The 24523-nt window shown below is 43.7% G+C and overlaps 1 protein-coding gene and 1 non-coding gene across 2 annotated transcripts in view; both read right to left on the bottom strand.

The window, feature by feature from the left end:
- The window catches only part of LOC107395552 (serine/threonine-protein kinase 32C), a 147942-nt gene that overhangs the window by 55500 nt on the left and 67919 nt on the right, over window positions 1-24523 (bottom strand). The gene's annotated exons all lie outside the window — the stretch shown is intronic.
- On the bottom strand, window positions 12444-12578 carry LOC129154520 (U4 spliceosomal RNA). Its single transcript, XR_008559823.2, has one exon. It is a non-coding gene; the product is annotated as a U4 spliceosomal RNA (small nuclear RNA).

The following is a 24523-nucleotide window of genomic DNA, read 5'->3' as shown; positions in this document are numbered from 1 at the left end:
GTTTGTTTTCATATGAAAAAAAAAAAACAGAAACAGAAACGGGCAAATCAGATACTATAAATACTAATTATTGTATTGACTGGTGAGTGTTGTAAGACATGCCTTGCTGCACCTTCAGTTGCATCTTTATTGTATTTGATATTTATGGGTTAGACTATTTACTTATTTAGGACCTTTACTCTGAAAGCGTTTGGGTAAAACTCCCACTGTAGATGGTTATGTAATAAATGTCGATATAAAACAACAAAGGTGTGTTTTAGACAACCTAGAGTAACTGTAGTCAGCTGTTAACTCTCCAGGTGTTTTTCTCCCCAGAAGAAGCTACAATGATGTTCTGCTGAGCTGTGGTGGCCTCATGGAGGGGTCATCGGCTAGCACACTGCTGCTAACCACTTAAAGAGCATCTTTAATGTTCTTTAAAATGGTAGAAAAACCTCATCTAAGGTCAAAAGGTTACTTTGGTTATCCTTCCAAGTATTCAGATAACTAGCAGGTGTTAAAAATGCAAAATCAAGACAAATCAATGGCCTTGTTAAGAAAACAATATGTTTTTCTTTAGTGTTCAAGATGGTCATTATAGCGTTAGCTTCGTCAGACTTAACAATAATAATATTATCAGGGTTTCCCTTACATAGGCGTAGCCGTGGCGGGCCGCCACGGCTGAAATCCCACCGCCACGCCTACAACATCCCAAGTTTTATTGATGTTTTTTTTTTTTGCGCCGTTTCCCGAAGAAGCAGCAGGAACTACTGTGTTGTTGCTCGTGATCACAGCCGGCAGGTAGCAAGGAGGAGGAGGCAGGGCAGGGTGGTTACAGCTATGAGCGTACGGATAAAGCATTTTTGACGAATACGAGCAAGAAACGAGTGTAAAACTCGGAAATATCTGTAATCGTGCTAAATGAAATTCTCATTGGGTAACTGACTGTCTTCACGCTCTGTGATTGGCCAGTCAGATAGAGCGCCCGCCCCTCCCTACACACAAAACTGCAGCCGGGAGCTCCGTCAGCTCGGTCCAGGCATCAACTCACACACACAGACAGTAAGCCGGGCGTGTGCGACTTTTTCACTTTTTTGAGCAGATTTTCCACTCGTGCGAGAATCCATAAGATCGGGGCGAGTTTTGCGCTGAGCGTCGTGTAGTGTACAGGGGGTTACGAGAGGCGATTAACACCACGTGACCAGCTACCGATCAGCAATCGTGAGCTCGCACGGACTTCTGGCGAGTTTAATATTTATCTCGTTCCTCATGAGGGTTGAAGCGGCGCAGCGAGCAGCTGCGACCCAAAATGTATCAGAACCGCTCACGGCGCATTCGCAATCCTGCATCAACTCCGCTCCCCGCTATTTCCCTAATAACACACGTTGTTCGTTTTTCTTTCTACACGTTTTTTTTACAAGGAAGCGTGTTTGTCGTGTTCATGTCAAATTAAACTGATCACAAAACAGATTTACTTTCTTTATTTCGTTTCCTCATCCAACCCCCATAAATCCCTGTGTGTCCTCCTGCAGCTCTCCCGAAGGACAACAGGCAAAACAAGACAAAAAAGTCTGACGTGTTGTGTAAAAACTGCTATTTTTAGCATATTTGAGGTCCGACGTGTTGCTACCAGACGTACAGTGTGAGCACATGGCTCGTGAGATCTACCCTGCGCTGAAGTCGTACAGTTTGAGCTGAAGCTGTGTTACGAGTGAAAAAGTCGCACAGTGACCACCCAGCTTATTATAATGTTCACTGTAATGCATCTTGATGTTCTTAACAAATAAATTAAATCAAAAATATTGGTCAATAATGCCAAATATGTAAATTTGTGTTTCAGTCATTTTTATACTGGGTTAAAATACTTCATTAAGTCTACTAAGCAGGGATGTAGAACGTTTTTATTAGGGCCAGCCCAGTAATGATCTTGGACCAAAATACAGGGGGCAGAAAGTCAAATACAGGGGGGCAGATGGAGATGTTTTTCCAGACGCCAAGAAAAATTAAATGCCAAATCCACCCTGCAAAGTGTGTCACTGAGAGTTTAAAACAGAAATTATTCTTGTGCAAATATTGGTGTACTCACCTTTAATACTAGTTATTACAATGCAGCAGTCGCTGGATTGGTGCAGTTCAAAGTGGACTGCATCAAATAAAACAATATTAACATAAAGGTGAGACGTGTCATCCCCCCCCCCCCCCCCCCCCCCGCCAACACCACCACCACAGCTGGAAAAATTCCTAGGGGAAACACTGTATTATTATTATTATTATTATTATTATTATTATTATTATTATTATTATTATTATTATTATAAATCACACACAAAGTTGTGAACATTTTAATTTCCTTTCTGAACTATTTCTGTTGAGAGTTTTAATGTTTAAATCTGTTAGATTGTTACTGACAGCAGCTACATTTAAGTTTCACTTCCTGTTCTGACTGAATGCTGCTGCAGCATGGAGGTGTAGTTCTCAGTCATCCTGGACATGATCATCCTGAGAGCTTTAGCTGAAAACAGCTGGCCGTTTCTGGATGTGTTGGAGACATTTAGCCTCTCATCCCAGAGGCTTCTTCCAGACTTTGGTTGTGGTCAGAAACAAACACACTGGTTGTGCTGCAAGTCTTTTTCTTTTTTCTCCAAAATATGTTTTTGTCTAAATGAAGGTGATGTTGTTGTTCATAGAGTTAAAATTCATGTTGAAGTTAAGATTATTTCATCCAGTAGGACCTGTGGTTAACTGGCTCATGTAAAGCATGCCATGTCTTTAAAGAATCGGAATCGGGAATCTATAGGAACCGGAATCGAAACGAGGAATTGGAATCAGAATCGTTCAAAATCAAACAATGCCCAACCCTAGTGTTAATTTAAAAAAACAAAATCATCAATAAAATTTTTTTATTGAAATGATTTAATCCCCTTTTTTAGAAGGAAAACATTACAGAGTTTCTAGCAGTAAGAAAGTAGCAGACGTTTCTGGACACAAACACTGAGAGGAGGTTGATGAGTGTCTTCACTACTTGTATACCAAAACGTTTTACTTGTCTTTTACTGATTATAATTAAGAATGTATGTATGTTTTATGGTTGGTACTGTCTCACATGAACAAGAAGATATGATTGTATGGTGTGACACACACACACACACACACACACACACACACACACACACACACACACACACACACACACACACACACACACACACACTAAACCATTTCCTCAGAGAACCTACTCATGCTACAACACACAGATTGTGTTAAATAGCACCACAAGAGGCAGAAGCCTCTCTTCTTTCCACACGCCCCGTTTGCCATATTTCATTAATTAAATAATACAGAAGAAAGCCTGAAGCAGCTTCGTAACGAGTCTAAAAATAAAACAATGCAACACATTCATGCATGCTTCATCTGGGAGGCTAATTAGTTGTGTATGAAGGAAAGCTAAAAACCGGGGCTGTTGGGTGTCCAGAAGTGGTCACAACAGGTCAGAAACGCCAAGTCACATTGCGGATTAACTCTGAATGTGTGGAAAAACACTTCATCAGGTCCGAGTTAGGACCAGTTAGGACTAGGACCAGTTAGGATTAGGACCAGTTAGGACTAGGGAGCGTTAGGACTAGGACCCGGCACAGACCTGAAATGTGCTGTTCTATCCTTCGAATAGATAAAAACTTTGGCATCAACTGTTGGAGTAAAACCAGCCAGTCCTGTACCACTGGACTACTTAACCAGTGGTGTTAACCTTAACTAACCCTAACACTAAAGTAGCTCTACCGAAGGCAGACTCATAGATACTGAGCTACCATTTGATGTTTTAGTAGCTGAGAGTAAACAATATAACCCTGCAAGCAGTCAACGTCACATGGACGTGCAGATCGTGTCTGTACCAAGTCCGTCAGTCCAGAGCACCTCTGCAGGACATCCTAACTAGGTCTTTGCACAGTGGGAACTAGGGGTTGCATGACAATTTTTTAAAAAGTCGACAGTCACGTAATGAAAATCGAGTCGACTTCGACACCTGAAGCAGCACCGGGGGGGTCGGGGGTTGGGGGGGTCGGTAGGTTCGCTGGAGTTTTTGACAATTAAAATTGCGCCCACATTTTCTAAGTTAACACATCTCTTTTAACAACGGTAGTTTCTGCATCCTACTTCAGCCCTCTCCCCCCTCCCCCTGCGCAGCAGCCGCAAACTCACTGATGCGCCTGCAGCCTTTCCTGCTGCTCTAAACATTAAAATAATTATTTCATTTTCTGTTCCTCACTTCTGATTACCTTCAATGGTGTTTGTTTGTTGCAACCAGGTACAAAAACAAACTTGTTTTTATTTGACTATTTTTCTGTCCTGTCTGTTTATTATCTTCCTGCATCTCCCCTCAATCCTAAAGAAAAACTGCTTCCTGGGTTAATTTATATTCACCTTATGAGTTACCTTTGAACTGCAGTTCTAAAAGATCTACCGACCACAAAAACAGCGGAGTGCCGCTGCTCGCCGGCCGACTACAACGGGACCATTTTTGCTGCGGAGTTCGTGCCGGAGCGGAGCGGAGATAGTGGAATTTTGGGGGTGCGTCACAAGAGGACAAAACAGGTGATGCGCCTCGCTCCGCAGCAGCGAAACGCATCAGGCACAAATAACAGACAGAAAACATGAAAGGAAATGAGCCGACATGAACGATCACATGTTTAATTTGTTTTTGAGGTGGTGACACCTAATTTGGCGGGGCTCAGGACGCAGATGTCTGGAGCGCGTCAAAGATCAGAGCTTTGCATGCGCAAACTGGTTAAGATTAGGATGGGGGTGAGGGGAAGGTAAAATTGCAAGAGGGAAAAGGTCACAGTTTGGTTAAATGTCCGTTTTACCGCCGGTGTCAGTACCGACGCTCTGGCACAGTGCGTCGCCTTCACCTCCCGACGCGCAGGGGCTCATCACCTGGTGTCTTTTCCGAGGACTGCATCTTGTCAGTCATTATCACGTGACAGCAACTAGTCGATGAAAGGCATAAAAAGTCACTACAGACCCGTGAAGTCGACTAGTTCATACAACCCCTAGTGGGAACTGTATAATAATAAGGTTTTACTTTATGATGTAATTCTATAACAATATAACAGTTAAAACAATAACCACCGCTAGACCCACCAATAGGTGCAGTAGACACAGATAATCTTAATTAGGGCTGCACGGTATTAGGAAAACCTGCGATATTCCATAACAGTGATTTATGTTGCGATGACGCTATCACTTGTGATAAATAAAAACTGAAAAAACAACTCTGGAACAAAACTAATCAAAAACAAAGAAATAAAAAAATCATAAAAATGAGAAAAGCAAAAGATGTGAGGAAAGGGAAAAGAAAATGAAGAAGAGAGGGAATCAGTGGATCCCGGGAAAAGCAGAATCAGCAGAAAGAGCAGAAGAAAGCTAACTCAGGTGTTTGCTAACTATCAAAATTAGGTGCCGTCCGCCTCGGGGGCGGGACTCTGACGTATGAGAACCCACCCAATTGGCCAAATGGGTGAGTAGCTCTGTTTGATGTGTTAAAAAAACATCATGCTTGACTGACAGCATGCATCATGTGTAGCAAATATTTGAGCTAACCATTAATTACGATATTTATCTGATCTTTGCGATATGCATATTGTGAATGCTGATATCGCAATAACGATATATTTACTATGTAGCGTAATGAATGTCCATTTCTGACCTAAAAGGCTCTGCTCAAAGCAAAACCAGAAGTTTCTGACACAAACCTAATCTGCATGAGATTTTGCTTAAGGTCATGCATTTGTTCCTAAACTGTTTCTTCCTTTCAAGCTCAAGAGAAGAATGAAGACAAAGGACTCTTTCTTTTAATAAATCAGAAGAACTCTATTTTTAATCAAGTTAATCAAACAAAGTGTTAGTCCAATAATAAAATGTGAACCAATCTGTGAAATGACAATGTTATGATCAGTGGTTATAATAAGTAATATAACTTTAAATATTTCCACTAGACATTCTCATCCACGTAATGTTAAGTCACATGACACATTTCCTTTTTCTGATCCAATCAGAAACTTTCAGATCTGATGCGAGGCGTGGTTTTGGTGGTGCTTGGTAAATCCCCTCTTGGTGTCCCTTTTTGATTCGACCGTATATCAAAACATCCAAATTATAAAACTACGCTCATGCCATCTTGTCATCTTAAACTTCAGTTCAAGTGTTCTAGAGAAGTTGTCGGAGTGGCCAATCCATAACTTTCCTCTTAAGCCGAAAGAACCAACGACAAGCTGGATAAAATCTGTTGCTGTACCACCTGCTGCAACAGCATCCCTTTAACGCACTTTTAGATACTGGTTCAGATTTTACAATCATGAACAAGTCTCTTTTCGACCGCGTCTGCCTGGATGTAGGTGGAGGTGTACGCCCTCCAGAACTGATCCCTTGTACATTAACTATCCGTGTCTTCTCTCCTTCTACAGTGCTCTTGTCTTGCAAGACTCTGCTCCAATTCACGATCAGTCCTATGAGCTTGACACACCCCATGTACATCTGTGAGAGCGGTACCATGCCTTTGCTCATTAGCGTCGATCTTTTGAAGCGCTTTGAAGCTTTTATCGATCTTGGACAAGGGGAACTGAGGGCAGGTGTTAGAAAACCTCTGCTGTTCATTCCGCCGTCTTTCCCCGACTCTCACTGCCTTGCGGTAGGTGACCCTGAGCATGCTGAAACTACATGCTCACTGCTGAGCTCAGAGCCTCCATCAGAGATCCCCTCTGATGTTTTCTCTCAGATTGAACAGGTCGTGGACCAAGCAGATGCTCTTACCAATGATGTCGAGCGGGACAAACTACGACAACTTCTGTTAAAATACAAAGATTTTCTTTCACTTGACTCCTTGGACTGTGGTCTAACCACTATCCATGAGGTCAGAATTCCTACACTGCCACATGCTGCGCCGACTTTTGTGTGTCAATACAAGATTCCCCTGGCGTCCCAGGGACCAGTCCATGAAATCATTGAAAGCCTCTTGGCTAAAGGGATCATCCCACCCTGCAACAGCACCTACTCTGCTCCATTGTGGCCAGTAAAGAAGCCTATGGTAAGTGGCGACTAACCATTGACTACAGACAACTACACAAACAGGTTCCCTTGTCTAGGTGGCTGATGACTATGGAACTAGGATTGGGACAATATTCAGCGTAACTTGTACCAAGTTTTGTAACTTCGAACATGTTTCATCACATGTAACTTTGGATTCGTAACTTGTAACTTTGGATCCCTAACTTGTAACTTTAGTTTTCTAACTTGTAATTCTCAAATCGTACCTGTATTTCTTGTTTTCTAACAGGAACGTTGTATTTTGTACATGTATTTTTTATTTTGTAAAATCAAACTTTTATTTTGTACATTTACTACTCATTTTGTAACATCAAACATTCATTCAGAAACATGAAACTTTCGTTTTGTAACTAGCAGACTTCCAAATTGAAAAAATCAAGGTACAAGTTTGAAATCAAAACTCTCAAAACACACATTTCATTCTACAGGTACAAACCAAATCTACAGTGTTACGAATCTTTTTGTCTCGATTCTAGCGTCAGTGGGAGGAACTTGGGTGGAACCAATGAGAGCACGAGTCTTAGCTACCAATCACGTTTCTCGAATTCCTGTCCAATCATTGGGAGAGGAGGGCAGGGTTTTGTCAGAGCTGTAGAGAGTTACGACACTCCAATAGACTCCTATGGAATGGGGAACTCACGTGGTTCATGTAACTTCGAATAGTTCCAAATGGCCCCGCTGCTGCATTGACTGCAGTTCATTTTCAGTGTTTCGGAAGGATTTTCTCCGGTAAGTTGATGAAATGTCATCATTTTGTTGCATTGTAAAGCGTTAGCTAACCGCTTCGTACCAAAAGAAGCCAATGACGATATTTTATGTTTCCAGTTTTAGCTAGATAACCTTTAATGAGCTAACTGTGTGCAGCTGTGTTTATGTAACGGACGCTGAGTCACGTCCTTCAGTCTTTGAAACGAGGAAAAAACAAACCCGCAAAATAGCTAAAATTAGCTTATCGATACAGTATCAGCTACGCAGTAAATGAACACGATGGAAGCCCATTAGCTGCAGGTTGTAGCTCAGTAAGAACAGGTATTTTGTTACAGTTGTCTGAAAGTTTATTTGCTTCAGGCGTGTCGGGGGTTGTGAGCAGGAGGGTTTAGACAAGCTTGACGAGCTGCAGACGGGTTTATTTCAGTTTGTTTGATTCTACATTTTAAAAATATTCCCCACAGTTTGAAATAGGTTATAAACTTTTTACATTATTAGTTTCATTTGGGAATATTTGTACAATTCGTTGCTGGTTGCTGTACCAACACGAACATGCATCAGAAATGGAAGCACCAATAATAAAGAAAATGTGACTGTGAAGACAAGTAATTATACTAACACTGACTGCAACAAGCTGCTGAAGCATGAGACAAACAGGATAACGAACATAAGAAGATATGTTGTTCTGTTTTGTGTACTCAAGTAATAAGAATGGAATTAAGATATTTCAAGAACAGTAGTCTAACAATAACATTTTAAAAATTAGACATTTTCCATAACACTGCTCATTTCCACTTGCTTTATAATATTAGCATTTGCAATTTTGTTATTAAGAAATGACAAGAAATAAGAATTAACAATAACACAATTATCAATAAATAAATGTCAAAGAGTTACTGAAACAAAAATCTTATGTAACCATTAAAGGAGCATGGGGCAGGAATTTTCCAAAAACAAGAAGTAAATAGGATACGTGTTCATTCTTGTGAAGCTTATGGGTGATGAAGCATTTTAAACTAAAAAGAATGATGAAACCAGTTTATCATTGCATTTTGTTAAACAGGCTGTGTGCTGCAAAATGCAAAACATTTCTGATCCGAATTCCCCGCGCTGTTTTACGGATGTGACGTTAATTGACGCTTCAAGCGCGTTCTCGACAAGGTTCAAACCCGGAAAAACATTTGGAAGCTTGCTAGGTGGCGGTAATGCGTCTTTCACTACTAGCCACGTTAAAACCTCAAACAGAAGTGGAAGAACCCTGGAAATGGATTCTACAACTAGCTAAAGACCAAGCGCAACTCAAAGCCCACTAAAGAGTGGCACAAAGAAGAAGGTTTTATCAGCGGCATCTCGAGAGTCAAAAAGAAAATATAAAAGTCGGTCAGGGACCCGAATATGTATTGGGTACGCTCTGGAAGAATGAGGCTGGTTCAACTCAATTTGGGCTTGAAAAGGATGCGGACATGGCACATTTTCTAGTGACCAGGTAAGTGTTGTATTAGCTGGTCTCCTTATGTCTGCTGTAGGTTTCAGTTACGAGTAGGTAAACATATCAGAGCTGTATCTCCACAATTTAAGAAAATAAAATAAAACCTATGGATTTAGATAATACTGATTTAGGTAATCTAACAAATCTTTGTACAGATGAACAAGAAACTTATCTAAGCTAACGGTGTTTAGCATATGGCTTCCTGATCAGTTTGAAAAAGCTAAAAGCAACTAAGGAGTAATCGGATCACTTCTACGTTTTGTGGACGACACACCGCTTGTGTTTGGAGATAAATGGATGCTCCATTTATTCTGACGAGAAAAGTAAACAGCTTGATTTGATTATATGACGTCACCGAGTCGGAGAGAGCTAGCGTGCGGTAGCATGTTAGCTGTGATCACGCTTCAGTTTCTATGTACCACAGAAGAGAACGGACATTTTCCAAACCAAAGATGAGTCTTTAGAGTTATGTCATATTTGATCTACAGTCCAACCTCTAAGCAGGACTGTTACTTCAGTAGATAATGTTATTCTTGGGGTTTGTGTAACAGAACCCCAATATCTTTTCCTTATTGCTGTGCTACAAAAGATTAGATAATGAGTCAGCCATTACTACATGTTTTACTAAAAGTAAAGTTGTGCAGAAGTTTGTGTTTATTTTTCTAATTTGTCCAGTTGAATGTAGGTCAGAATAAAATATGTTTGTGAAAATGATAAATAATTTTTTTTTTATAACTGACATGCATTTTCATATTACTAGTTGTGCCACAGGTAAAGAAGCTTAGCCATTATTAATCTATGTAAACAGAAAGTGTAGAGTCTCAACCAACTTGTTGACATTTTTGTTTAAAAATGTGTTTTCCAGCTACCGGAAGAAGCAGGCTCCTGAAACTGCAATTCAGGGAGGTAATGTGAAGTCAACCTCGTCACCCAGTAAGCAAACAACAGCTAAAATGTTGCATCGATTATCTCCAACTGAACCTGTGTCTGAGGGGTTAGTATCTTTTCTGTAAAACAAATATTCACCTTTTTGTGCTATGATATTTCATACATTAAATTACACCTTGTATATCCACACTTGGTTCAGAACTAACATCACACCACCAAACACTTCTGACATTATCTTTACAGGGAAGATTTTCTAATGGCTGTTGTTGAGGTCTTAGCTGAAGACCAAGATTTGGATCCTTTTGAAGAAAGGTAAATTTGTTCATGAGAAGTCTTGCCATATAAGCAGGAAATTACTGCTGTACTATGTGCAAAAAAGATAAAAACACAATAGATAAGCAAATATAGGTCATTATATATATTTATTTATTTTGTGAAGTGTCAATTAACGGCAGATTGTTGTTATTTGCAGAAAGAATTAATGACAGATGTATTAGGCTCCACATTTATCTCTTTAGTATCAGTACCATTTCAGGTAAGTTCCAGTATTCATCTTTACGTACAACAAATATTATTGTGTTGTCTGTAGTTTCAAATCCATGGATCTAGCTACGGATGCAGTCTAAATTGATGAGGACCAAGCAAACAACTTACTCAACAGTGTGTGAGTTGCAATGTCTTCTTATCTACACTCTTTTTTTAAACTCCAAAGTCTTAAAACAATATATTAATTCTACTTTTATTTATTGTTTTCATAACAGAATAGAACTGTTATGAAAACTTTGTTAGGCTGACAAAGTTTGCAGCCGCAAACAAAACGCTGCAGGTAAATAAAACCCTTCTATGTTTTAAAAAGAACTAAAAGATGGAATTGTTGTTTTATCTTTGTTCACAGGCTGGGATTCTAAAGGGAATTTCCATCCTACTTGTGTGGCTGAAGGACATCTTCAACCAATTTTGGTACATTTGCCAGAAAGCACAACATCGTGATATGTTTAATGTAAGTATTGTGACATCTTTTGGACAACAAGACAACAATGCACATTGACATAATTACCTTTCTTTTCATAATAGTGCCAGCTCTCGTGTTTCTGTTGGTGAGCGCTTCTGTCACATGTAAAGTTTTCCAATAAAACTTATTTTTTCTGTTAGGACAATGTTGGTGGGTGTGCTTCACCATGTCACAGGGAAGCATGAATGGACCCGTGGCAAATGTGACCATGGACACCTTGATGCAACGACCAGTGATAAAGAGCTCATGGTGCCATGATCTCCACCACACGAGGCTCTTCAACGAATCATTTTCAACAGACGCTAGTTGAAGGATGTCACCAATCTGATCTTTAGGTATATTAATAACATTTTCATAAGCAAAAAAGCTAAAGTGTCAATATCAAAGCTGACAATTTACATAAAGAAATGACAATTGTGGGTGAAAAGGCAATCAAAAGTGTGATTCCTAATAATCTATAAAGTTGTAGCTTTTGGGTTTTTTTACAGGTCAACTTCAGAACTGGAGAGTTTCCAGAATTGCATTCTCATGTATGCTGGAAAAAGGTAATTTGATTTAGAAGTGATTTGTACATTATTTGTTATAATTACTAACTGAAATTATTACATTTTCCAGGTTATGAATGACAAATAGAAATATATGGCATGTGTTATGTCCTAGCAAAATTAGTCCCTTGAAAATTATGTGGTTAAATTTTTATAAATCTTGTCCCCCCTCTCCATGCAAAACACAGGTTTGCCTTCTCTCCTCCTGTCTACGAAGCCAGGTGCCTTCTTGCTGCGTTGGATTACAACCACCACAACCACGGACCAGATTATATAACCCAGAAAAATGAGAAGTCGTAAGTCTAATAGTTTTGTTTATCTTTAAGGCAACTGAATATGATCTGTACTTCAAAATAAGTTGTTGGATTTGTTACTGTAAAATATTTGTGTCGTTGAATGAAAATGTAGAAAGGTAGACCTTCAGTAAATCCTGTAATGCTTGTCTTTTAGATACAAGTGGCTCTACAGCAAAAAGTCACAAAATTATCGCGTACAAGTGGTCAAGGTTGCCAAAGACTACAGCTACATCCCTGAACTTCAGCGTTGCATCCTCAGAAAACGTATGGATGGAGGGGCGCTCCCAAGAAAGGCAAAACGCAACCCCGGTGACCCAAGAAATCTTGGGAATTTAGCTGGAGTTGTGTCCTCCCCCCACGGCAGAACTGGTCCAGACACAATTTTGCAGAGGACAGGTGTGTCATTCACCAAAATCCCACATTTCTTGTCAGCTCAATTCTAATTATGTTTATTGTTGTACTGGTTAAAATAAACAAATAAATAAATAAAAGTTTTCAACTAACAATAATCACGCCAAGGATGAACCTCATAGGCTATGATACTGCCACTGTGCAAAGATAATAGCTCCTCCTTGAACCGTCACCTTATCGTGGTGGAGGAGTTTGAGTGCCCTAATGATCCTAGGAGCTATGTTGTCTGGGGCACTTAGTGCCCCTGGTAGGGTCTCCCATGACAAATTGGTCTTAGGTGAAGGGTGAGACAAAGAACGGTTCGAAGGATCTTTCATGGCGGTTAAAACGAAGAGTCGGAGTACCCGGCCCGGAGGGTTACCGGGGTCCCACCCTGGAGCCAGGCCTGGGGTTGGGGCCCGTGAGCGAGCGCCTGGTGGCCGGGCTTTCGCCCATGGGGCCCGGCCGGGCCCAGCCCGAACCGGATACATGGGCTCGTCCAACTGTGGACCCACCACCCGCAGGAGGAACATGAAGGGTCCGGTGCAATGCGAATCGGGTGGCAGACCAAGGCGGGAGCCTTGGCGGTCCAATCCCCGGACAAGAAAACTAGTTTTTGGGACATGGAACGTCACCTCGCTGGCGGGGAAGGAGCCGGAGCTTGTGGCAGAGGTTGAGCGGTACCGGCTAGATATAGTCGGACTCACCTCGACACATTGCATTGGCTCTGGAACCCGAGACCTGGAGAGGGGTTGGACACTCTACTTTGCTGGAGTTGCTCTGGGTGAGAGGCGGAGGGCTGGGGTTGGCTTTTTATTAGCCCCGAGACTCTCTGCCTGTGTGTTGGGGTTTACCCCGGGGGACAAGAGGGTAGCTTCCTTGCGCCTTCGGGTCGGGGAACGGGTCCTGACTGTTGTTTGTGCTTATGGGCCAAATATCAGTTCAGAGTACCCACCCTTTTTGGAGTCCCTGGGACGAGTGCTAGATAGTGCTCCATCAGGGGACTCCATTGTCCTGCTGGGGGACTTCAATGCTCACGTGGGCAATGACAGCTTGACCTGGAGGGGTGTGATTGGGAGGAACGGCCCACCTAATCAGAACTCGAGCGGTGTTTTGTTATTGGACTTCTGTGCAAGCCGCAGTTTGGCCATAACGAACACCATGTTCGAACATAAGGATGCCCACCGGTACACTTGGTACCAGGGCAGCCTAGGTCACAGGTCGATGATAGATTTTGTAGTCGTATCATCTGACCTGCGGCCGTATGTTTTGGACACCCGAGTGAAGAGAGGGGCGGAGCTGTCAACTGATCACCACCTGGTGGTGAGTTGGATCAGATGGCAAGGGAACATGCCGCGTAGACCTGGCAGACCCAAACGCATAGTGAGGGTCTGCTGGGAACTCCTGGCAGAAGAACCTGTCAAGACGGTCTTCAACTCCCACCTCCGGTAGAGCTTTGACCACGTCCCGAGAGCAGTGGGGGACATTGAGTCCGAGTGGGCCTTGTTCCACTCTGCGATTGTCGAGGCGGCTGTTGCTAGCTGTGGTCGTAAGGTGGCCGGTGCCAGTCGTGGTGGCAACCCCCGTACCCGCTGGTGGACACCAGAGGTTCGGGGAGCCGTCAGGCTGAAGAAGGAGGCCTACAGGGCGTGGCTGGTCTGTGGGTCTCCGGAGGCAGCAGACAGGTACCGGATAGCCAAGCGGGGTGCAGCAGTGGCAGTTGCCGAGGCAAAATCTCGGGCGTGGGAGGAGTTTGGTGAGGCCATGGAGAAAGACTATCGATCGGCTCCAAAGAGGTTCTGGCAAACTGTCCGGCGCCTCAGGAGAGGAAGGCAGCAACTCGCTCACACTGTTTACAGTGGGGATGGGGAGCTGCTGACGTCAACTGAGGCTATAGTCGGACGGTGGAAGGAATACTTTGAGGAGCTCCTCAATCCCACCAATGCGCATTCCGAGGAGGAACCAGAGCTGGGAGGCCTGGGGATGGACTGTCCGATCTCGGGGGCAGAAGTTGCTGAGGTAGTCAAACAACTACACAGCGGCGGAGCCCCGGGGGCGGATGAGGTTCGTCCTGGGTATCTCAAGGCTATGGATGTTGTAGGGCTGTCATGGTTCACACGTCTCTACAACATTGCGTGGTCATCGGGGGCAGTTCCTAGGGAGTGGCAGACCGGGGTGGTGGTCCCCATCTTTAAGAAGGGTGACCTGAGGGTGTGTTCCAACTATAGGGGGATCACACTCCTCAGCCTCCCTGGAAAGGTCTACTCCAAGGTACTGGAGAGGAGGGTCCGATCGATAGTTGAATCTCAGATAGAGGAGGAGCAATGTGGTTTTCGTCCTGGCCGTGGAACTGTGGACCAGCTCTATACCCTTGCAAGGGTGATGGAGGGGGCATGGGAGTTTGCCAAACCAATCCACATGTGCTTTGTGGATTTGGAGAAGGCTTATGACTGTGTCCCCAGGGGCACCCTGTGGGGGGCGCTCCAGGAGTATGGGGTGGGTGGCTTTCTGTTAAGGGCCATTCAGTCCCTTTACCAGAGGAGCGTGAGTTTGGTCCGCATAGCCGGTAGTAAGTCGGACCTGTTCCCAGTGAGGGTTGGACTCCGCCAGGGCTGCCCTTTGTCACCGGTTCTGTTCATCACTTTTATGGACAGAATTTCTAGACGCAGCCGTGGTGTGGAGTGTATCGAGTTTGGTGGCAGGAGAATCTCGTCTCTGCTTTTTGCGGATGATGTGGTCCTCCTAGCTTCATCCAGCTCTGACCTTCAGCTCTTGCTGGGTAGGTTCGCGGCCGAATGTGAAGCGGCTGGGATGAGGATCAGCACCTCCAAATCTGAGACCATGGTTCTCGACCGGAAAAGGGTGGCTTGCCACCTCCGGGTCGGGGGAGAGGTCCTACCTCAAGTGGAGGAGTTTAAGTATCTCGGGGTCTTGTTCACAAGTGAGGGTAGGAGGGATCGGGAGATCGACAGGCGGATTGGTTCGGCGTCTGCAGTGATGCGGATGCTGAGCCGATCTGTCGTGGGGAAGAGGGAGCTGAGCCAGAAAGCCAGGCTCTCGATTTACCGGTCGATCTACGTCCCAATCCTCACCTATGGTCATGAGCTTTGGGTAATGACCGAAAGAACGGGATCGCGGATACAAGCGGCCGAAATGAGTTTCCTCCGTAGGGTGGCCGGGCTCAGCCTTAGAGATAGGGTGAGGAGCTCGGACATTCGGGAGGGACTCGGAGTAGAACCGCTGCTCCTCCGGATCGAAAGGAGCCAGTTGAGGTGGTTTGGGCATCTGGCCAGGATGCCTCCTGGACGCCTCCCCGGGGAGGTGTTTTGGGCATGTCCTGCCGGCAGAAGGCCCCCGGGTCGACCCAGGACACGTTGGAGAGGTTACATCTCCAATCTGGTCCGGGAACGCCTTGGGGTCCTGCCGGAGGAGCTGGTGGACAAGGCCGGGGAGAGGACGGCCTGGAGCTCCCTAGTTGGGATGCTGCCCCCGCGACCCGGACCCGGATAAGCGGAGGAAGACGAAGACGACGAAATAAATAAATAAACCTCAGCATAAAATATTCAGTCTCACAAGCCATCTGCTGCACCTTTTTGCAGTTTTGGATGTATCACCAATTATAATACACCAGTAATTGTCTTCTTTTTTCCTATTTAACAAAGTTTGGGTAGATGTATTTTTACCTTACATGTTTCGCCAGAGTCGCCAGCTGTTTGAGATGTCGCTTCCATTTATATGCAGGCAGCAGAAGGCGACATCGTCCCTCTGCTGCCTGCATATAAAAGGAAAAAACATCTACCCAAACTGTGTTACATAAGAAAAAAGAAGACAATTATGAGTCACAAAGTAAGAATATACAGAAGAACACCAGTAATTAATTTATAAGTCTGGAACTATTTGTAATGTTCACACTACCTGCACAACACATCACTTTTCTGTTGTGCCAAGGTCAAGTTGAAAATGACAGTTACCAGATTGGATGGAGCCTTGCTATATGATCTAATGCTGCTGTTCTCCTCTCTCCATAAAGGCCCCAGCTACGTGAAGCATCAAAAGACAGGAATTACTTCTTTCATGCACACAGATTTATTAGAAATTAAGAAAAAATACTATGTACAAATGCAAATAACAGAACTTTTTTGTACATAAATAAAAATAAATATATTGTACAAACTGTTTGTTTATTTTTGGGTGAAAATGCTGTCTTCAGCTAAAGTTCTTTTGAGGTATTGTGCTGTTTTGGAACTACTGTAGTTGTAGATAAACGGTTTGGATTTTTGGGTTAGGGTGCCCTCAGTCAGGAAGACGGTGTCCTGGCGTCTCTTGCCGAAACTCCAGGATATCCAGCATCACCCCTGGAAGACGGGTCACCACTCTCTCGAGAATATAATCTCTCTCCTCCTGGCTCAGGTGTTGTAAAGCTGTATAGAAATTAAAAAGCATATGTTTACATGACTAGATTCATATCTCCAGTGAGTGATGTTTTCGTTTTTGACATCTCTCTATTATTTTATTTTATTTTTTTACACAAATGGCTACAACCAACCTGCATCTCAGCTATACTGGCAGCTCTCAGCTGTGCAAGCCGGTCTCGGTCCTCTTCTCTGAAAGCTGTTCGCTGCCTACCCCGGCGCCCTGGTCCTCTTGAAGGAGCTCTGGACCTCAACCTGCTGCCCTCACCCCTTGAGCGTGTCCTTCCCTGACCCTCGGAGCGACCTTTTCCTCTCCCCTTTCCATTACTGCCCTTTGCCCCTTGGTCTCAGACTTTCCCACGACACATCAAAGCCTGTGGCAGGCTCAGGCACATACTCCTCATCTGAACTGTCTTCCATCACTCCTTCCAATGTGAATTCCTGAAAATCAATGACAGTAATGACTGTATTACCCTGTAGGTCTTGTTGATATTATGATTTTATTTTGATGCATTTTTTGAACTAAACATTGATTTTTATGTTCTTATTTACATTGTTGTGATGCCTGTCCTGTAATGAAATTGGTTTCACAAATGATGTCAGTGACTTGAAATTGGATGTTCTTACATGATGTATAAACAATAACATTAGCTTGTTAGTAAGCTTAGTGCAAAATAATAACTGTAATTTGTCTAAAAACATCAGAAATCACCTGCAGTCACAAAGCCTTATGCTGATAAAGTTGCATCATGTTACTGTCTGGCTCACCAGTCAGTCACAAAACTGGCTTATGAATGTTTCATAGGAAGGAGCACTTGCTTTACATCACGAGTGTCATGGCTAAATTAAAATGCTAATGTTGTCATGGAATTTTACAAATATTAGACTAAAGTAACAATGTTACTTACTTCATCACTCGACACAGTGCCTTGTTCGAGCCGCGCTCTGGCCGTACATCACTGAAACTTTTTTTTCTAGTGAAGAGTTTGTGCGCGCTCTCGTGCCGGGCTGCAGTAACTCACAGCGCCGAGTGCGTCGCTAATGAGTTTCGTTTCTTCATCCTGCCCCATGCTCCTTTAAAGGTTAAACTGTGTTGTGTGTCCATCTTCATGTTTTCATAGTGGCTGAGTGAAGAGCTGACCAGGAACAACGGTGGTGGCAAATCCCAGTTGGGTCTGTGATGGAGTGATGCACGCCTGGAGTGATTGACATCTCATCCACAGTAAGCACACACTCTCTTTCCATCTCTGTCAGATTTTTAACCTTCAAACTGAGCATGTCACACATCTCTCCTAACACACCAGTTCCAGTTTAACGGGCTGCATTTGTCTTTGCAGGGTTCTAACATCAGGCAGAGGGATACTCATGTCATGAAGAAACCTGTAGCCTGTTGAATCCACTGAAAAACAGAGTTGTACGGCCTTTTTGATTGTCTGTTTACTCCATTTAATGCCTCTTGTGTTTTGCATGCCTTTTTGACTTTCTGTTTCCTCCCTTAGGTTTTCCAGCTGGATTCCCTGGTTGCATGGCCTGTTCCTTTCTCCTCCTGGCCCTGACGCCGGCTCCTCATGGCTTCCTGGGATGTCCCCCTCTCCTGATACCATCTCATGTCCCCCCTCACTTTCCCTCATCTCATTTGTCTCACTGCTGCTGCTGCTTTCCTCATTCTCTGAAATTATAATGGCACTGTTAGAATAAAGAATCATTTTAAAATAAAATAAATTCAAATGTCTAATATTTCAAAAGATTGGTACCACAGTTTACTTGAGTACAACATGTGTGGTCACTGGTCAGTGGACCAACATGCAGTGGTTCCGCTGTACTTATCACTGCGGGATCCTTCCTCCTCATTGGTTCAGGGCGATGAACAAACACAGCATCAGCCCTGAGTCTCACCTTGCCTTGCCTAGTCTTAGTAAACTGTCCCTCCTCAAAATGTGCCTGTAGAGTGGTGTATTAGTTTATTTCCTGCCACATTTAACAGTTTAATTGCAGCCTTGTGCAGTTGAGAGCAAAACATGTAGAGCCTTGATAGAAAACATTTGAGAGTGCACATTAAACTCACTGCACACAGCTTTTTGTTATTGTGATCTCTGGTCATGGTGAGGTTGCTCCTGCTGACTTAAGCCAACCATTTTCTTCTTCTTTCTGCATCTTTGGGTAAGCCGTAATTCTGATTCCTCCCTCAGACCGTTTGCTATATGCAGCGCAGCCAACCATGTAAGATAATCAACCTATAAAGGGATTATTAAAATACTATTTTTGTACATATAGAAATATTGAACTAAACCAAAAATGGAGATGTAAAATTACATTTCAAAATTTTATCCAATCCTAAAATTAGTGACTTCAAATTTCAATCCACGGACACATTTTATTCTGATAATAACCAAAATAAAAGTTATTCAAAAGGGTTTCATTAGGTCTCGAGTACATTGCTCAAATTTATTGATTCAGCTTATTTGTGCATATGTAATGACTAAACAATGTTGGTAAAATGCTTTATTAAAAATGTTATTATACATGTTGTACAAGTTTGGTGTTCATTTTTTCACAGTTAACACTTTTTTTTATCTACTGTGATGAACCACAGAGTTTTATTGAAAATTTCTTTTTAATTAGTTGCTATAGAAGCCAGATAAACTGGGTTACAGATACATGTACTGTCTTCACATAAAAATATAAAGTAATGACTGTAAAATGTATTCTACTGAACATAATAGATCATCATTCAAAGCATAAACAGATACATATTTTCTTCAAGGTAAGCTGGAGCAGAATTCTAGCTTTCAATAAACACTTTAAAATGGATATTACAACTCGAGTTTAGGGCTTCTTGTAGGACTTATATTAAATATGCTTATATTAGAGCAGTGTGTTGCATTAGTACATCAAATTTATTGCTATATTATATTAATGTATGTGGTCTAAATGTGTTCTACAGTGTGTTAGGACTGTCGTGTTCCTGTAGAACAGTCACGGGTGTTTGTCTTCCTACAAATGCTCGGAAAAATATAAATAGGCTACTTTGTGAAGGAGTTAGGACATAATATATAATATAATATTATTCAATAATTACCACAAATCGCCAAGGGAAATGTGATTATATTACATTTTTGTGATTAGTCCCACCATACGCCGTCCAAACTGACTTACGGCGCTGGGATGTTTGGGAGCTCCGTGAACCACGTGACCGCGAGTCGGCGAGTTCAAGGAGTGTCGTAACTCTCTTTCTACAGCTCTGACAAAACCCTGCCCTCCTCTCCCAATGATTGGGCAGGAATTCGAGAAACGTGATTGGTAGCTAAGACTCGTGCTCTCATTGGTTCCACCCAAGTTCCTCCCACTGATGCTAGAATCGAGACAAAAAGATTCGTAACACTGTAGATTTGGTTTGTACCTGTAGAATGAAATGTGTGTTTTGAGAGTTTTGATTTCAAAATTGTACATAGATTTTTTTCAATTTGGAAGTCTGCTAGTTACAAAACGAAAGTTTCATGTTTCTGAATGAATGTTTGATGTTACAAAATGAGTAGTAAATGTACAAAATAAAAGTTTGATTTTACAAAATAAAAATACATGTACAAAATACAATGTTCCTGTTACAAAACAAGAAATACAAGTACGAATTGAGAATTACAAGTTACGAATCCAAAGTTACATGTGATGAAACATGTTCGAAGTTAAAAAACTTGGTACAAGTTACGCTGAATATTGTCCCAATCCTAGTTCCATAGGATGGCACGCCTGGAACAAGAACTCCCAAAAGTGAAAGATGCTAAATACTTTTCCACCCTTTACATAGCATCTGGAATCTGGACAATTCCTGTCCATAAATCTGACCAATACAAACTAGCCTTCTCCTTTGCTAACTGCCAGTACACCTTCACTCGGTGTCCTTTTGGTTATTCCAACTCACCAGCTGAGTTCAACATCTTCTTGGAAAAAGCCTGCCTTGATGCTTGAGAGCGAGGTACCCTCACCTATGTCGACGACATTCTTGTTCGTAAAGTACCTTGGATGACCACCTGTCTAAGCTGGACCACGTCATGGGTCAGCTCGCAGCTGCTGGTGCAAAGATTTCTCTCGCCAAAGGTCAGTGGTGCAGGTCAAAGGTTCAGTTTGTTGGCCTCCTTGTGGGACCACAGGGAGTGCAGCCTCAACTTGGCAGAATTCAAGGCGTGGCCACCATCAAACCTCCTACGAATGTCTCCGAACTTCGGAGTTTTCTAGAGGTGTACAACTACTCGCGCCAGTTCGTAGAACACTATGTTGAGATAGCGAGACCTCTGACTAACCTACTGAAGAAGGGTGTGCCTTTCGAGTGGACTGAGCAGCAGCAACAGGCCATGGATGACCTGAAGGCCGCGTTTTGCTCAGCTCGGTGCTTGGCGCTTCCCGATTGTGGCAAGGAGTTCCACCTTGAGGTCGGTTTTTCATCTCACTGTTTGAGTGCCGGTCTCTACCAAATATATGACTGTGACAGGCGTGTCGTAGCCTATGCTAGTAAGCTCTTGTCCAGTCCTGAGTTGAAGAACTCTGGCTGTGAAAAAGCTTTGCTCTCCACCATGTGGGCGGTTAAACACTTTTCTAGCTACATCGGTGGACCGAAAATCATCATTGAAACTCAGCACCAGCCAGTGACCTTCCTTAACAGTCAGCGCATCAGAGATGGTGTGGGGACCAATGCGGGAATGGCGTCATGGCTGCTGGCTCTTCAAAACGTCGACATCGAAGTACGCTACGCCCAGATCCGCCGTAGCCCTCTTGGCATGGGTTTGGCTGCGTGCCAACACTGCTCGGACGACGCTGTCACGTCAGTCCCGCCAGCTAGCCCTCCACAGACTCTTCTAAACCCCAACCACCACTACTTCGACCAGTCTCTCTGTGTGGACGTGCTGACCGTGTACGTCGATGGCAGTTCTTTTCGACACGGTGCTACGCCTAGGTCAGGCGTGGGTGTCGTCTGGTTGCATGCTGACCAGAAGGACTCCCGGTGTTACTGGTTGGGTCCAAAGACCTCACAGTTTGCAGAAGTGGCTGGGATCTTGATAGTACTACAACTTGCTGTGGACCGTGGTGTCCGTGAGCTGGTGATTTGCACTGACTCAGACTACACGCATCACAGTTTCATTTGTCATCTACATTCTTGGAAGAGTAACGGGTTCCTGACCTCAAACTGGAAGCCCGTTAAACATCAGGACCTCTTCATGGCTTGTGACGCCCTAGCGACGTCACATGACATGCACATCTTTTGGCGTAAAGTCAGACATTCTCGTGTACCCGGAATTGATAAGGATCTGAACAACTCTTGCCAAACAAGGTGCGGCCTATGGTACTCCATGGGTCTTCAACCCCTTGTGGCTCCCTGAGGATGCGTCTTCTCGGTCTGACCCACCCCGTGTGTGTGTCGCGACTCGAGCGCAGGCCGCTAACGCATCCACCTCCAAACCATCCGAGGGTGTTGTGTCTGTTCAACCTGTCTTTTCTGGTAACGATCTTGTCAGTCTTCAGTCCCAGGACCCTGCTATAAGCAGGATGATCCTGTACCTTTCTGATCCTACAACTCTTCTGCCTTCTTCCGTCGAGCTTGACTCCATTCCTGAGTTCCGTGCTCTCTTTCGTGTTCAGGTCACACTGAGAATGGTTGAAGGGTTGCTGATGCACACCTCCAAGCCTCCTTTGCCGCCTTTCCTCGTGGCACCACAGTCACTAAGGGGGTGCATGATCACGCAAGCTCATGACGCTCCCTCCGCCGGACACAAAGGTGTCAAGGCCACGTTTGGTGCCCTGAGCCAGGTTGCTTATTGGCCGGGGATGCGTCACGACGTCACAGATCACGTCCAGCGTTGTTTGGTTTGTTGTCAGTTTCAGCCATCCAACCCCACACACAGAGCTCCCCTACAGAGAAAGGGACCGTCCACACCGTGGTCGGACTTGTAATTCGATTGGGTGGGGCCTCTGACCAGGTCCAGCAGGGGTAATAAATACATCTTGACCATGACCTGTGCATTCACCAAGTGGGTTGAATGTTTACCAGCTCCTAATGACATGGCACAAACAACAGCTATTCTCTTGATGAATCACATCTTCGCCCGGTTCAGTCTTCCCACTCGGGTTGACTCGGACAGGGGAACTCACTTCACCTCTGAAGTAATGGAACATATTTGGCGACTGTTGGGTGTGAAGGCCAATTTCCACATTAGCCATCGCCCCCAGTCTTCTGGTCAGGTCGAAAGGATGAACGGTTATCAGCATGTTGAGGAAGTACATGTCCTCTAATCACAGAGACTGGGATGTGAAGCTTCCGTTGGTCCTCATGGCCATACGGGCCACCCCTCATGAGTCTACAGGTGTCTACCCGTTTGAAATGATGACGGGTAGACTGATGACCCTGCCACTTCAACTGCTGTACCAGCCAGTTCAGTCTGAGGCCGACCCAGCTTACACGAGCGAACAATATTTGCAGGACCCGATGAACCATCTGCCTGCAGCGTTCTCGTTTGCACAGATAAATCTGGAGAAATCAGCTGAGGGCAGGAAGGCTTATGATCAGAAGGCCTCACATTCTGAACTCAACACAGGTGATGAGGTCTGGTTCTACATATTCGCTCCTAAAACCAGTAACACAAAGAATACCTCTGGGAAGCTGGCAAAGAAACTTTTGCCGAAGTGGTCAGGCCCATACCTGATAATGGCTAAACTCTCTCCAGTTGTGTATCAGATCAAGATTACCCAAACAAACAAGGAGCCCGTCTATAAATGGGTCCACATAAAACTGCACAAGGGTTCCACTAATTTGGACAATGTGACCACCAACAACTTACCAACTTCGAAAGGGGGGTGATTTCGCACCTTGTCGGTTCCATAGTTCTCTATCTCGAGTTGCACAAGTTTGTCTATGTTTGTGTGTGTGAGTGCGTGGTTGTCTTTCCAGTTAATGCATGACATGCAGACTTGGGTGATTTGAGATGGCCATGCTGTGGGTTCCTGAAGTCAGGTAATAAGTAAGTTAACAGTAAAAGGGTTTATTCCACATATTGCTGTTATCCAAAAAATTTTTTATTGTCACTAATCGTAATTCCTTATGGGTACATTCACATGTAGGTGATTCTGCTTTTTCCCATACGCGCAGTATAGGGTTTTATTACTTTATTCTTTTTACACCACTTTTTCCAGTACACGTAGTGTATTGCATCCATTTCTTCACTTGAACTATATTCACATAATTGCTACACATAGTACATGCAGACACTCATACTGACAGGTTTCTTTTTCTTTACTGATTTGCATTAGGTGCCATTTTATTGTGTCTACATTGAAGTGTCCTGTGTTGTGCTCCCTCTCCTCTTCTGAATTTCGCTGATGATCCTCGATTCCTGGGGGTGGACCTATGATTTGTCATCGGATTCTACTCCTCCTGCTTGGTGTTCCGACTCGTGGGACCTGGACGTCTGTTGGTTCCGGCAATAGCTACTGGGATACTTCACGCGCTGGGACCTGACCTGTTTGCTGCTCGTCTTCCTCCTACTTGGGATTACGTTAAGTGCAATTACAAAGATCAATATACTCTTTTGGAATTATTCCCTACCCGTGGAGATACAAAGTTTTGCTCCTGCTTCAAATGATTCCCTCCACGTGGATATTTAATGATTTGCTGACCTTTGGTTAAACGCCTTCAAAGGATTTGCCCCTCCAAAGGA

This window comes from Nothobranchius furzeri, unplaced genomic scaffold (genome assembly GCF_043380555.1).
Source record: "Nothobranchius furzeri strain GRZ-AD unplaced genomic scaffold, NfurGRZ-RIMD1 Scf020, whole genome shotgun sequence".
NCBI classification, from domain to species: Eukaryota; Metazoa; Chordata; class Actinopteri; order Cyprinodontiformes; family Nothobranchiidae; genus Nothobranchius; species Nothobranchius furzeri.
The sequence above is the reverse complement of the archived record's forward strand: the minus strand, read 5'-3'. Positions and strand labels throughout refer to the sequence as shown.